The sequence below is a fragment of the Furipterus horrens genome, unplaced genomic scaffold (assembly GCF_987537825.1).
Source record: "Furipterus horrens unplaced genomic scaffold, mFurHor1.1.pri manual_scaffold_4, whole genome shotgun sequence".
NCBI lineage: Eukaryota > Metazoa > Chordata > Mammalia > Chiroptera > Furipteridae > Furipterus > Furipterus horrens.
In genome coordinates, this window is record NW_028327174.1 from 171,553,893 (window position 1) to 171,570,764 (window position 16,872).

Genomic DNA, 16,872 nt, shown 5'->3' on the forward strand with positions numbered 1-16,872 from the left:
GTTTGGCATTCTAAACAAGTAAGTAATGACATAAGTTTCTTTGCATAGAACTAATAAGACCAGTTGTCAACAGAGGTTCCTTTTTTTTTTTTTGACCAAGTCTTTGACTGGAATGTCAAGCCTAAAGGAAACATACTTGGGCTCAGATTGTTACCAAAAAGCCCTGAGGAACTGGGAATGACTTTCAAAGGTAATAAAAGCCCGTGAGATAAAAGGCCTGGTACCATGGTTGGTTGTGCGGTCCACAGCAATCTTTCCAGGGAAGGAACGAAGGTTGTTTTCCTGAAAGATGGCTAGAAGGGACCTTAAGGCACAAGGAAAAACCAGAAAGACTTGGAAAAAACAGGTGTGTACAGGCAAGGGTGAATGCCAGATATGTGGCTCAGCTTCTGTGCCCTGAAGAACAGACTGAAGGTCACCCCAAATATTCCCTGGGTAAGTTCCAGCAAAGCAGAACTAAAGATCATAAGTGATCATTTGCTGCTCTTGTTATGTTTATGCAAACGAACAGGATAAATTAAAAATGGACTTAATGTAGTCCCTTTAAAGACAAGGAGGGTAACCTTAGGGAGAAAAATTATTATTCAAGAAAAATCACAATGATCAGTAGTAGAGTATAAAACAGGGCAACTAACCGTCTTAAAAGTTTCTTCTCATTTAAAATATGGTTTCACTTGAAAATTAAACCATGTCTGTGATATCATCAAAGATATTCAAGTTGCAGGCAAATAGAATTTCAAGTGCCTTGCAACTAGATGTCTTCCCAATAAGACAGTCTTACAGATTTAGAGACTTGTTTGTGGGTTATGTTACATAAATTAACACGTGTTTTTTGTTTTCAAAGGATATAAGCCTATGATCGCATTACCTGAGTGATTATCTGTACACATAAGCCTCACTTAATCCTCTCTGCAGTGCTGCCTCCTGAGACTCAACGGTTTGGCTGAACTAAATGGCTGGGTTGGGGAAGAATGGGGTGGTCTGTGGGCTTCACTTTAAAATGGGTTTCTCTTTTCTATCCTAATGGCTTGGACAGAAAAGGCCCAGAGGTCTGAGAGGGGGAAAACCTAAACTATTTACCTCAGCCCAAACTAAGTATAATGGGCAAAAGGGTTTTGGACAGATGAGATGTGCCTAGCACACCTTCTTACAAAGAAGCCCCCCCCCTTTTTTTTTTTTTCCTAATATGGAACATTGAAAAATTAATCCCTGCCTTTTGTCATCTAGTAGTTATGGATTGAATGATGTCTTTTAACCCTTTTCGCCAAATCTGTTGCCCCCAGAACACAACAAGGACACCAGCCTGTTAAACCAAGCACGCCGTTGACCGGAGACAGCCAACTGACCTGGAGTCTGCACGATCCTTCCCCATGTGGGAAGGCCACCCTCCCCTCCACACCCCCACTCTTATTAGGGTTTTCTGGACCCAAGGGTAGGAAGGACGACGACCATGTCCAGCTTGAAGCAGCTAGAGGAGCTTGAGACCTTCGCCCATTGTCCTTTACAAGATTACAAAGGGTCCAAATATTTGAGAGGGGGGGGATAGTTAATTTTTACGAACCAGGGGTATGGACTTGGGGGGGGATTGCTGGGGGAGGGGGGTGCTGGGTGGAGGGGAGCAAGGGGGAGAAAATTGGAACTGTTGTAACAATATAATCAATAAAAAACATTAAAAAAATAAATAAATAAAATAAAATAAAATACACATTTCTACAAAAGATTATTTTACCTGCAAACTATTCATTTGCAAAAGTATCATCAAAAAAAAGTCTGAATTTGTCACTGTTATGAGGCTCCACATTAGGAAGCTTCTCAGGGCAAGATTTCTTCCCCTCTTGCCAATTCAGCACCATGTCTCCCTCCCATCCTCAAAAAAAAAAATCAATTTTCAGACATAAATTCATATGTAAATCAAAGTATGCCTGTAGCTTGTCATTTATATCAATAAAGTGACAAGCATTTAACAAATGTGCCTAGCCATGTTCTACATGCTTGGAAGCACAAAAGAACAAGGAATCTCTCTGGATCCATTTAAAACCTATTTTGTCACATCAAAAATGCCTCAAAGATTCCAAAGATAAAAGAGCAAACGTTTTTCCTCTGTGAGACTTTGAAGCTCATGTTAAATATTACAGAAAAGTTTTAGAAACTTAGATTCTTAAAAGGAAAAAAAAACAGGTTGGCTTGAGGTTTGAAAGAGGTTTAGCAGCCACTATGAGGCATTCTTCAGGTAAGATAATACTTTTGGTGTTTATGAGTTATTCATTATAAAAGCAGAGTCTAGCTGGCTGCACTGTGGGTATTCAGGCAAAATTTTTATCCTGGCTGGAAGATAAGAGCTATAAAGCCAGGTAAGAGCTGCTGTGTGTTTCTAGAGGGGAATTCTAAATCATAAGAACATAGAGAAACAGAGAGAGGACAGGAGACATCAGAGATAGAGAAGGCTTTGCTATTTTGTCCACAAAAGGAAAGACATATGTCAGAAGCAGAGCTGCTAAAGTTCACTAGTGGGAGTAGAAAGCAAAGAGGCGACCTCATTTCAGGAGGACCATCACAGGGATATAAGCAGCTACCATAATTTTTCAATTCAAAGGCTAGAGTAGTACAGGACTCTTACTCAAATAAAATATTTACAGTTAGTTTGAGACCCAAGATTATTAAGTAGATGAGGTTTCAAGATTATTAAGTAGATGACTTTTAAAGATAAGTGATTCATTGAAATAGATTATAGGTATCCCTGGTTTTGCATGGCTCAAAGAGGTACAAATTTCAGTTACCATAATTTAGTTAAATAACATCATTCAATAAAACAATTCAAATTTCAGTTATCATTGTATATTAATTGTGAGTAAACGACTGACCACTGAACATATGTTATTCAGTTCTTGCACAGACATTTAAGAGTATAGTTGTGCTTCCCCCTTGTCTCCCAATGATAAACTCATGAAACATTTTACAACAAAGATTAAAGAGCAGTAAAGAAACAAAAAGTGATAGTGCTTAAAGTAAAATAGGATGCAATTATAAGACTTGAAACTGGCATCAGAAAAGCAAAGATAGGATAAGATCTAAGCTTTCATGAAGCTATGGTATAAACTATATTGACAAAATTCAATGACTATGAAAACAAGGTAAATTTGCTTCAATATATTTTATAGTTTAAATTGTAGTAGGAACAGAAAGCCAACTATGGTAGAAATGCAGAACTTCTTATTTGGATTGAAGGCTGAAATAAAAAAATAATTCCAATCACTTTGACTAGCATTTGGGTCAAAGTTTTAGAATTAGCTGCCATATTGAAAGAAAACAGTAATTGCAGAGAGACCGAAAAAGAACCTTTTACTGCCAGTTTCATCATTTCAGATGGCAGCATACATTGATTAATGTTAGACTATCTGATGAAATGAAGGAATGTAATGCAATTTTGGCAAATGAGAGGGAAGAGGCATCTGAAGGATTCTGGGGAAGTTTTCTTATTTTAAAGATGCAAGAATTATCTCTTTCCTACTTCTGGGCATTGCTATCTGCATGTGATTCCTAAACTGCTGCAGTCATCCTGCTATCTGGGGACACCAGCCTTGAGTGAAACTGCTGTGAGAGCAAGGAGAACACTGCATTCGAAAACACGTTTCAAGTTGTGCTGTTCAAGTGCTACCTGTCAGAGGATTAGGAACTCACCTCCCCCAGCGACCATGAGTTCAGCAACTAAGCCTCGGGTACAGATGGATTGCCCACACATGACTCCAGCAATTCTGGTCATTGCCCCTCAAGCTGACTTCTGCTGCCTGCTTTCTCAGTTCACTGAGAAATACTGTCTTTGTGACAAGAGGAGAATATTGTACCACCTTGTCTGAAGGTCTTTCAGCAAAACTTGGAATCACCTATGCCCTCTGGGGCCAGGAGACCTCATACAACCACCACCTTGACTCCTGAGAGCTGATCAAGCCCAAGCCTTCCACCCATCCCCCTCTGATCAGAATCAGGGAATCAGGTCCTGGAAGGGGCAGTTGGCTCAGACACCAAGTGGGCCATCTCTACTCCTGTAAAGGAGGAAAGAGGAAGGACATTTCTAAAATCAGAGAAGGAAAACTCTGACTCCAAAAAACCTCCGCTGCCTTGCGGCATACCTCTTCAGGGGAAAGGCTAAGGGAGTAAACCCCGACAGAAAATCCGGAGCCGGAGTCCCTAAGGCGGTTTGACATTGTAGTCAACACCGGCAACTCCTGCGGCGCACCTGAAGCCAAGCTGTATTGACTTTGTCTTTCCCTTGGACCCTTCAGCTGCGAAGAGAGGGGGGGTCTGCTGCATGGGCAACAGCAGACCCTCCATATCACCCTGCCCAGGCTCTGTAGCTTCAGTTTCACTGGAGAGGACACTCCAGCGTCATCGCAAGATGTCGACTCAACACGGGAGGAGACAGATACCGGTTATAAGCTCATCCGATTGGCGAAGGAAACGAGCGCCAGGGGTCTCCTCTGACGGTGGGAGAGGTCATCGCACCTCACTGGACAGCTACCGCCCGCCTCAAGCTGGGCAGCCCCAGCCAATTAGATGCCGTCTCGCCATGGCTCGCCTGCCCCACTGGGTGCGTGGGGATCAGAGAGGCGCCTCTCGAAAAGTGGGCCACAAAACACTCGCACCAGTTAATTCCAAGCAAACAACAAGAAAGAAGCCTCTGGCTCTTCGCCTCGCTAGCTGGAACATCAGGACCATGTGCCCCGGACTTACTGCAGACCTTCCGTGGATCAAGGGTGCCAGGAAAACCGCTGTCATCGATAGGGAACTGGCACGACTAAACATCGACATTGCGGCTCTACAGGAGACCCGGTTGGCCGACAACGGAACTATCAGAGAAACCAACTACACCTTCTACTGGCAAGGGAAGTCTCCGGACCAACCAAGACAGCACGGTGTTGGGTTTGCTGTGAAGAACACGCTTGTTAACTCCATAGAGCCACCCACAGGAGGCACAGAGAGATTACTTACCCTCCGATTGTCAACAACTTTCGGCCCAGTCAGCATTCTTAGCGCGTACGCCCCAACCCTCTGCGCCACCATCGAAGAGAAAGAACAGTTCTACCATGCACTGGACGAAGCGTTATCCAAGATCCCCAGAAGTAACGCTCTCTATCTCCTTGGAGACTTCAACGCAAGAGTAGGAGCCGACCACATGGCCTGGCCCACCTGCCTTGGAAACTTTGGGAGAGGAAAGATCAATGAGAATGGTCAGCGACTGCTTGAGCTTTCGTGTCACCATGGCCTGTGCGTGACAAACACATTCTTCAAGTGCAAAGAGATCCACCAGGTGTCATGGAGGCACCCCCGCTCCCGCCATTGGCACCAGCTTGACCTCGTCATCACCAGAAGAACGGATATTGGCAGCACCCTCCTCACCCGCAGCTACCACAGTGCAGACTGCGACACGGACCATGCCCTCGTGGTAAGCAAGGTGCGCATAATGCCGAAGAGGTTGCACCACTCCAAGATGAAGGGTCGCCCACGCATCAACACCAGTTGTGCCAGCAATCCAGTTAAGACCCAGCAATTCATCAACAAGATGGAAGATGCACTCGGCGAGGGAGTGGCAGCAGATGACATTATCGAATCCAATTGGCCACGTCTCCGCGACGCCATATACAACTCCGCCATTATTGCTTACGGGAAGAAAGAGCGGAAGAACGCTGACTGGTACGAGGCTCACTGGGAAGAAATGGAACCCGTGATCGAGGCTAAGAGGAAGGCCCTACTGGCTTACAAGGTCACGCCCACTCCCAGTACACTTCAAGCTCTACGGGCTGCCAGGAACAAAGTCCAGAAGACCGCCCGCCACTGTGCCAACACCTATTGGCTAAACCTGTGCAGAAGCATTCAGGAAGCCGCCGATATAGGCAACGCACGAGGAATGTATGAGGGTATCAAGAAGGCAACAGGCCCAATCCCCTCCAAGATCGCCCCCCTTAAGTCCAAGACAGGTGAGGTCATCACTGACCAGGAACAGCAAATGCGGCGGTGGACCGAGCACTACCTCAAGCTGTACGCAACGAAGAACACCGTAACAGACACTGCTCTTAACGCCATCCCAGACCTACCAGTCATGGAGGAGCTAGACACCCCACCTACTGCGGCAGAGCTCAGCAAAGCCATCGACCGCCTCGCTTGCGGGAAAGCACCAGGAAGCGACGGAATCCCTCCAGAAATCCTAAAGAGCGGGAAACCAGTCCTGCTACAGCCGCTCCACCATCTACTCTGTCGCTGCTGGAAGGAGGGTTACATCCCCCAGGATATGAGAGATGCCAACATTATCACCATGTACAAGAACAAAGGAGACCGCAGCGACTGCAACAACTACCGGGGCATCTCTCTCCTCAGCGTCGTCGGCAAAGTATTCGCCCGGGTCGCTCTTGCCCGCCTGCAGACCCTTGCTTCCCGCGTCTACCCAGAGTCCCAGTGTGGCTTCAGAGCTGGCCGATCAACAGTGGACATGATCTTCTCCCTACGCCAGCTGCAGGAGAAGTGTCACGAGCAGCATAAACCACTCTACCTCGCCTTTATCGACCTTACGAAGGCGTTTGATCTGGTCAGTCGAAGCGGTCTCTTCAGCTTGCTACAGAAGATTGGCTGTCCACCACATCTGCTTGCTGTGGTCATGTCCTTTCACGACAACATGCACAGCACGGTGTCCTACAACGGCGCAACCTCTGAGGCCTTCCCAGTCAGCAGCGGAGTAAAGCAGGGCTGCGTCCTCGCGCCTACGCTGTTCGGAATCTTCTTCTCCATGCTCCTCCAATACGCCTTTAGGGACTGCAGCGAGGGTGTCTTCATTCACACCAGATCCGATGGCAAGCTCTACAACCTGGCCCGTCTACGAGCCAAGAACAAAGTCAAAGAGGTGCTCATCCGTGAGATGCTCTTCGCCGACGACGCAGCTTTGACATCACACTCCGAAGAGGGACTCCAGCAGCTAGTCACTTGCCTTTCCCACGCATGCAAGGAGTTCGGACTAGCCATCAGCCTGACGAAGACGAATGTTATGGCTCAAGGCACGGGGACTCCCCCATGCATCACCATCGACGGGTACACCCTGGAGGTTGTCAACGACTTCACTTACCTCGGGTCCACCATCTCGAGCTCTCTGTCAGTCGACTTGGAGGTCAACCGGAGAATCGCCAGGGCAGCCACAGTTATGGCCAGACTTAACCGGCGAGCGTGGGACAATTCCAGCCTCACTGAGAAAACCAGACTGCGCATCTACCAAGCCTGCGTACTCAGCACTCTCCTCTATGGCAGCGAGACGTGGACCACCTACGCAAGGCACGAAAGGAAACTCAACAGCTTCCACATGAGGTGCCTGCGACGCATCCTGCATGTCGCCTGGCAGGATAAGGTCCCCAACACCGAGGCGCTGAAGCGAGCCAATATGAGCAGTTTGCATGCAATTCTTAGCGAGAGACGCCTCAGGTGGCTCGGCCATGTCAAAAGAATGGATGCAGGCCGTATCCCCAAAGACCTCCTCTACGGCGAGCTAGCAGAAGGCAAGAGGATGACAGGGCGCCCAAAACTGTGGTTCAAAGACATCTGCAAAAAGGACATGACACAATGCTCCATCAATCTCAACACATGGGAAGTTCAAGCAGACGACCGCCTAGCCTGGAGGCTCGCGGTCAGGCAAGGTACGTCACGTGCAGAGGCTGCGCGCAACGAGGAGGCGGCCCAGAAAAGATCGAGGCGGAAGCAGCGTCAACAGCAGCAACAACGGCCATCTGCCTTCACCTGTAACAAGTGCGGCAGAGATTGTCACTCCCGAGTCGGACTGCACAGCCATTCTCGGCGGTGCAGATAGACTCTCAAGAAGCTACGCCATCGTCTCTCGAGACGGACGGCTGCCGACGACGATGACGACGACGATCTGATGAAATGACTAGCACAAATAAGGATCGTCGTCGTCGGCAGCCGTCCGTCTCGAGAGACGATGGTGTAGCTTCTTAAGAGTCTATCTGCACCGCCGAGAATGGCTGTGCAGTCCGACTCGGGAGTGACATCGTATCTGTCTCCTCCCGTGTTGAATCGACATCTTGCGATGACGCTGAAGCTACAGAGCCTGGGCAGGGTGATATGGAGGGTCTGCTGTTGCCCATGCAGCAGACCCCCCCTCTCTTCGCAGCTGAAGGGTCCAAGGGAAAGACGGAGTCAATACAGCTTGGCTTCAGGTGCGCCGCAGGAGTTGCCGGTGTTGACTACAACGTCAAACCGCCTTAGGGACTCCGGCTCCGGATTTTCTGTCAGGGTTTACTCCCTTAGCCTTTCCCCTGAAGAGGTATGCCGCAAGGCAGCGGAGGTTTTTTGGAGTCAGAGTTTTCCTTCTCTGATGTACCCTGACTGGAAGATCGAACCAGCGCCACTTAGCTCGCAGGCCGACGCTCAATCCACTGAGCTAAACCAGCCAGGGCCTATTGTAAAGGTCGTCGTCGGCAGCCGTCCGTCTCGAGAGACGATGGTGTAGCTTCTTAAGAGTCTATCTGCACCGCCGAGAATGGCCGTGCAGTCCGACTCGGGAGTGACACGGTATCTGTCTCCTCCCGTGTTGAATCGACATCTTGCGATGACGCTGGAGTGTCCTCTCCAGTGAAGCTACAAAGCCTGGGCAGGGTGATATGGAGGGTCTGCTGTTGCCCATGCAGCAGACCCCCCCTCTCTTCGCAGCTGAAGGGTCCAAGGGAAAGACGGAGTCAATACAGCTTGGCTTCAGGTGCGCCGCAGGAGTTGCCGGTGTTGACTACAACGTCAAACCGCCTTAGGGACTCCGGCTCCGGATTTTCTGTCGGGGTTTACTCCCTTAGCCTTTCCCCTGAAGAGGTATGCCGCAAGGCAGCGGAGGTTTTTTTTTTTGGAGTCAGAGTTTTCCTTCTCTGATGTGCCCTGACTGGAAGATCGAACCAGCCACAAATAAGGATACTTCTGTGAAATTTGAACCCAGATTCCTAGGATTAGTTGAAGCGGGTAGTTATGATGCTCTCAAATATGAAAGCAGCTATAACAAAATCATAAAGATTCCCCGAGGAAGGGACATTGGCAATAAAAACCTCAGGTGAAGGGAACTCTCAGAGATAATTCAGATGTTGAAAATGCAAAGAATGAAATGTTGAAAGCTAATGCAGAATTAGATTATGACAATTTGCCAAGGCTAAAGTACTAATACATGATGCTACAACATGGATGAACCTTGAAACATTAAGTGAAAGAAGCCAATCACAGAATACTACATATCATATGATTCTATTATGCCCAGAATAGCCAAACATATAGATATAGAAAGAAGATTAATGGTTGCCTAGAAGTGGGGCTAGGGGTGAGGTGGAACAGGGTATGGTATAAGAGATCTGTTTAAAGATAGCAGAGAGCTGTCAAAATAACAAGGATTTGAAGGGCCAACATCCCAAAGAAAAGAGAAGCTCACTAAAATGAGTCCAATATTTTGTTTACATCTTCACTCCTCAAGGCAATGATGAATGTTACAGTGGTAGGCGTTATTGGGGATGAAGAGATGGGGTTGCTGAGAAGCCAGGCAGAGAAGCCAGTATTCTCATGGAATTGGCGGGAGGTGGGGTGGAGCTGGGGCCTACCAAAATAGCCAGGACTTAAATAGCCAAGACTCCCGAAGAGGTTAGGCCTAGGAAAGAGAGAGTGACATTCAGATATTTCCCTTCAAGACTAATAAAACTGACAATCCTTTATTTAGTGAGACTAATCAAGAAAAAAGAGAAAAGGCAAAGATTAACAAAAACAAAAATACAAATAAAGACCTCACTACAGAGCCTGCAAACTTTAAAGGGGGTCTAATAGGATATTAGACCAATTTTATGTCACTGCATTTTAAAGTTTAGATGAAATGGACAAATCCCTAGAAAAATAACTTAGGCCAATGTATCTATCCACACCATGCTCCTCTCCTTTCTTGAAGAGTGAATAAAAACTGTATTCTCTACACTTTCTTCTCTTTGTGAATTCTTTCACAGCCAACATCACTGACCACCCTAACATTTTGGTGGCCCACACAGGGACAATCTCTATTTCTCCTTCTCTTCCAGCCTCCTGAGACTTGCAATTAGAGGAGTGGTGGGCAGCGGAGGTTTGACCCAGGCTAACCCCTTAACCCTGTCTCTGTGCAGGTCAGAAGGAGGATTCTAATCCTTCTCTGTCTCTCTGAACTCCAAAGACAGCCTCCTCCTCACCCATCTTCATGGCCAGTGATCAATATAGGAAAACTTGGTTTTTCACTAGAACAATTTGTAAGCTATACCCTTTTAAGCAATATTGAAACATTTATATTTTTCTCCCTACCTAATCCCTCCATAATTCGACAACTCTTAACAACTGAGAATCATTTTCATGGAAATATGTTTGTTTGCATAAACCAAATAAGAATCTGTTCTCTTTTCCCTGGTTGGTGTGGCTCAGTGGATTGAGTGCTGGCCTGCAAACCAAAAGGTCATCGGTTTGGTTCCCAGTCAGGGCACTTGCCTGGGCTGCAGGCCAGGTCCCCAGTTGGGAGCATGCAAGAGGCAACCAATCGATTTATCTCTTGCACATTAATATTTTTCTCCCTCTCTTTCTCCCTTACTTACCCTCTCTCTAAAAGCAAATAAATAAAATCTTATTAAAATGTGGAATTCAGTGGTTCAAAAAGAAAGGACCTGTTCTCTTCATAATAGCACCAGTTTTCAAATGTGGTTTTATTAACCAAGTCTTTGTCTGGAATGTCATAATTGAAAGAGTCATGCCTGGACTCTGGATGTCACCAAAAAGCCTTAAAGAATTAAGATTGACTTTTGAAGCCAATAAGAGCCCCTTGGAGAAATGGTCTGGTACCTTGTTTTGTCATGTGGCTCATGGCAGTCTTTCCAGGTAAGGAAAAAAGGTTGCTTTCCTGAATGATGGCAAGGAAGGAACCTAAAGACATTTGAGGACCCCAAGAACTTGAGGAATCTACCCAAACTAGTAGGTATTTCAGGCAAAGCCATATGGCAACTGTGTGGTATGGCTTCTGTGCCCTGAAGGGCCTACTAAAGCTCAATCTGAAGGTTCCTTGTAAAATTCCAGCAAAGAAGATTTGAAAGAGCTTATATGATCAATTATTATTCTTGATGTGTTCATGCAAATTGAGACTAGACTTAATGTAGTCTCTTTAATAAAATGAGAGTGATTTTAGAGAGAGAAATTGTGTTTCAATGGAAATCACAATACCCAGTTGTCACCCACACACTGATTGAATCCTAGTTTCTCTAGTTTACTTCCAAGCTAAAGTTTCATTTTTTCTTTCATCCTTTGACTTGGAATCATTGAGAACTACTAATACAGTGTCAGCCATACAGAATTTACCTACTACTCCACCTCTCCCTTTTTGGTATTTTAAGGCCAATATCTGGTCCTGGTTTTCCTGGCTAACTCTTTTCCTAAGACCTATAGCAGCCTTTTTCTTTCTTCTTGTTTTTAGGCCATGTCTCCTCAAATATCTTATATCCTTCATTCAACAGAGCATCCAGGCTCTGGGAGATTCCCACCACAAACAGCATCCAGCCATAGCTCTCACTTTTCAGGCTGCCAAATTCCACCCTCTTCTCCTTAATGACCCATACCCAAACCCACAGGCAGGGACAGCTCTATACCCCTAGTCTGCCTGAAGTAGTTATAGAAGAGACCTTCTTCCTTACTCCCCCCAAAATTAGGGGGAGCCCTGGCTGGTGTGGCTCAGTGGATTGAGCACTGGCCTGCAAACCAAAGGGCTGATGGTTCACTTCCCAGTCAGAGCACATGCCTAGGTCATGGACCAGGTCCCCAGCAGGGGACCCAAGAGAGACAACCGCACATTAATGTTTCTCTCCCTCTTCTGCCCTCCCTTCACTCTTTCTAAAAATAAATAAATAAAATATTATTTTTAAAAGAAGCATCGTAATTAAAATGCCAAAAGTTAAAAACAAAGAGAGAATCTTTAAAGCATCAAGAGAAAACAGTTACCTACAAGGGAGCTCCCATAAGACTGTCAGGCCAGAAGGCAAGAAATATTCAAAGTGATAAAAAGCAAGGACATACAACCAACATTGCTCTATCAAGCAAAGCTATTATTTAGCATCAAAGGACAGAAAAAGAGCTTCCCAGACAAGGCAAAGCTAAAGGAGTTCATTACCACCGATCCAGTTTTACTTGAAATGTGAAAGGGTCTTCTTTAATAAGAAGAAAAAGGGTCAAAAATATGAACAATAAAAGGGCAATAAATACATATCTATCAACAAATAAATAAAAAAAAACAAAACAAAATAAACAAAGATACCCTGGCTGCTGTGGCTCAGTGGATTGAGCATCGGCCTGTGAACCAAGTGTCACTGGTTCAATTCCCAGTCAGGGCACATGACTAGGTTGTATGTCAGGTCCCCAGTTGGGGTCACGAGTGAGAGGCAACCACGCAGTGATGTTTCTCTCCCTCTCTTTCTCCTTTCCCTTCTCTCTAAAAATAAATAAATAAACAAACAAAAAAATAATAAATAAATAAATAAATAATTTTTTAAAATAAATAAATAAACAAAGAAACAGAACAGAAACAGACTCATAGATACAGAGAACATTTTGACAGTTGCCAGATGGGAGGGGTTTGGGGGAATGAGTGAAAAAGGTGAAGGAATTTAGAAATACGAATTGGTAGTTACAGAATAGTCACAGGGATGTAAAGTACACTGTAGGGAAAATAGTACTTAATGATATCGTAATAACTATGTATGATGTCAGGTGGGTACTAGATCTATTGGGATGACCACTTAATAAGTTATATAATGTCTAATCACAGGAGTGTACACCTTAGACTAATATAATATTGCATGTCAACTGCAATTAAAAATTAAAAATTATTTAAAGTCAAAAAAATAAAATCATTCCATTAAGGAACTCCAGATCCAGTTTCATCCCACTAATGAATTCTTCTGTTAAATAAGAAGAAATACTAAGAAAACTTTTCTCAGAGAAGACAATCTATTTTTAAGAAAGTAAATTTATCATGTTTACCAGTAAACAAGGTCAATAAACACATTGTATAAGGGACAGGTAAAATTATGTTTTTTACAAACTATGCATAGAGTGCCTTTATCTTTCATAATAACAATGAAGAATACATTCTAAGGTAAGAAAATCAAAGTTTCATTAAAAAGTTCAAAGTAGTTTTCAATTTATAGTGATTTTATGTAACAACAAAATTCGCGCACTTATTTCAAAAATCATCTGCTCCCACCATAATGCAGCAGCACTAAAAGCCCACATACAATATGTAAACAACAAAAATAAAATACCAAAAACAAACTATTAGAAAATGAGATTTGAAAAATTATACAATAGTACCTCTCACCTTCCCCCTCCCAATGGAATTCAGATTTGACTTTTTAAATTAATCATCTAATGCTCAATTTAACACTTTGGAGGAAGTCTTCATAAGAGATGGTCTATATTTATACAGTTGGACAATTGGACTCATTTTCTCCAACAAACGGAACTATATACATGTCTTCCTTTTAGACAGGCCATCAGAACAACTCTCCTGGTGCTCAACTGCTAGGAAACTCAATATCCCAGGTGCCACAATAGTTCCAGGTATGTCTGCCTAAGTTCTGTGAGAGAAGAAAGGGAGCTAAGTCATACAGCTGATACAATCCACCAGCTCATCCTCAGTTAATTTCAGGTGCCTCTTGTTTTCAAGGGGCACTGACCCTATAAGGGGACCTACCTTGGGCCTGGCTGGAGAATCTCCCAGAAATGTAGACAAAAAGGAAAGGGCCAGAGACCAAGACGCCTAGCCTCAGAGTTTGATGCTGAGCCTCCTCTAAAGACCGTTAATGCTTCCCTTCCACGACTGCATCGATGACTGGAAAAATGATTATGACAAATGTTACAATGTGTTGTTAATGCCCTTAATATAAAAGAAATATATAAATATCAATCCAAAAGACCACTAAGACCCAAAATACAAATGGGCAACAATCCTGAACAGAATTTACAGGAAAAAATATCAATACTAATGTCCAATAACCATCTGAAAAGTGTTTCCCTGGGGTAGAAATCAAAACAAGGCTAATTCTAACCTAACTGCTATAAAAATACAAATGCTATTGGGGGGGTGGTTAATATGTCCTAGCCCACCTCATGTGTAAGTTGAAACACTTTTTACTTGAAGTAAGTACTGCCTTCCAGCTACAGCAAATAGGAAGACTGTCTTCCTTTATGCTGTTGACCTGGTATTTCCTATCATGATTCAGGAACAACCTTAAGAGAGAGCTAAATCTACTGGCAAACTATATTAGAAAAAAAAGTTTTGGTAGAATATATTTCAGCATTCACATTAACAACATATTCACAACATACCCCTTCAATACACACACACACACATATTCACAATCACACTCATGCACACATACTTCCTGGAACTCCTTTATTTTCAAAACTTTTCAAAGCCTACCTCCTCTTGATCCTCTAAGGTTTTTTTGACCACTTGCCCTTCACCAGCTAGTTTTCCTGTCTGTCCCATAAACACTCTGAAAGGCTTGCATCCTTGGCTTTCTTCTCTTTAAGGTCAACACCTTCTTGCCTAGTACTCTCAGATTCTACCATTGCTTCAAGGACTATCTCTATGCTAACAACTTCCAAATCCATATCTCCAAACCTGCGTGAACTTCCCTCACAAATTCTAGATCAATAGTTCTTGTGCTGACTTCAAATATACACATCTAAAGTGGAATTTTCCTTTCTTACCCCATTTCATCTACCTTTTGTCCTATATTTATGCATTTATCCATTCATTCATTCAACTAATAGTTTCCAAGTGCCAGCCATTACTGACCCCTCAATCTTCCAAGCTAGAGAGAATCAGCCTTCATTCTTCTCAGCCCTTCTCCTGTTCAGGTCAACTGGGGACTCTAACTCAGATAGATCTCTTAGATTTAGCCCTTTTCTTCATCCCTACTAACACTTTAACCTCAGTCCCCATCATGTCTCACTAGGATGCTTGCAGCAACCTCCTACATGTTTTCCCTGCCACTGAAGCCAGTCTGTTTTCCACAGCAGAATTATCTTCCTAAAAACTAAGTCATGTCATGTCACTCAATGTTCTTAAAAGCCTTCCTAGCCCATAGCAACAATGGGGCTCTGTAGACCAACTGCACTGGAATCAGCTGGGGAGCTCATTAAGCTGTAGCTTCCTAAGCCCTAGACCTACTGCATCCATCTCCCTGGAAAGGAGGCCTAGGAATACCTATTCTTAATGAGCTGCCCAGATGATTCTTGTACCCACGAAAAGTGAAGACCCACTGGCCTACGGAGAGAACCCAAGCTCCTTAGACAAGTTGAAGGTCCTTCACTGTCTGGGCTGGGTTTCAGTTTCCTCCACAAGTCATGCTGAACCTCTCACTCTTGTCTAGACACTTCAGGACCTCCCATACCTCCATGTCTTTCTCTACACACAGCTCCTCTGCCTCCTTCCCCTAGCAAAAACCTGGTCTACCTTCCTCTGAGACTCCTCCCCTGACCACCCCACTCCATGCTCCATCAGAATTGTTTCTACCTCATTAGTTCATAGCCCTTTCCTCACACCTACATTGTGACCAGGCACTGAATCAGCCTTCATAACCACATAACCCAAATTCTTATAATGTCTTATTTTTTTGTTTGCTTATTTGTTATATCTATCTATCTATCTATATATATATACACACACACACACATCTTATGGGTTCTATTTCTCTGGAGAACTCTGACTAATACAGTCACCAATTGGCCATTTGAAAAATGTTTCTATCTTAGCCCCCATGGAAAACCTTGTCTACTACTTTAAGTGCTCCATTGAAACAGTGATAGACACAACTTGAGCGAGCTGCTGATGCTCAAATGTGTATCACTTCCCTGAGTTCCATACTTATGGACCCAACTGTCCACTTCAATTCTCAACTGAATTATCTCAGAAATAACTCACATTGAGCATGTCCAAAATAGAACTCCAGATTTTTCTCTCCAAACCAGCTTATGCTCAGTCTTCACTATCTCAAAAAATGGATCACCATTCATCCATTTGCTCAAGACAAAAACCTATAGCAATCTCAGTTCCTCCTTTCCTCTTCTTTTCCCCAGGCAGCTGGTCAGCAAGTCTGGTTAATTTGCTTCAGTCTGAATACTTAACACCACCTCCCCAGCATCTTCCTGGACCAACCACCATCGTCTCCTACCCAGACCTTCACAATAGCCTCCCAACTGGTCTCCCTGCTTCCACTCATGCCTCCTGCAGGCTATTCTCCATATAGTAACTAGTGAGCATTACAATTAGAAGTTTTAAAAGATGACAAAACTTTGCCTGCTCAAAACTTCCAACAGCTCCCCAATCACACCTGGGAAAAAAATTCCAAATTTCTACAAACCCATATGTGTCTACCTTCTCTATGTGCGTCTCCTACCAGTCCCTTGCCACTCAGCCCCACCACCACTGTATTCCCACTATGTGCAAGTCCTCCCCAGAATTACGCTGTTTCTCAAATACACTATATTTTCTCCTACCTCTGGGCCTTGGAACTTGCTGCTCCCTCTCCTGAAATGCTCTTTGCCTGGTTCACTCCCTCATATAATTCAGGTACATGCTCAGATACTACCTCTTCAGGGAGACCTTTCCTCTACCTTCCCAGCACTCTATCCCATCAATTCACTTTATTTGCCTTCAGAGTAAATTACTACCTGATGTTATTTTATATACTAAGTTGTTTAGTCTTTCCACTAAACTATAAACCTCACAAGGCCTGGCTGCTGTGGCTCAGTGGATTGAGCATTGGCCTGCAAGCCAAGTGTTGCTGGTTCAAT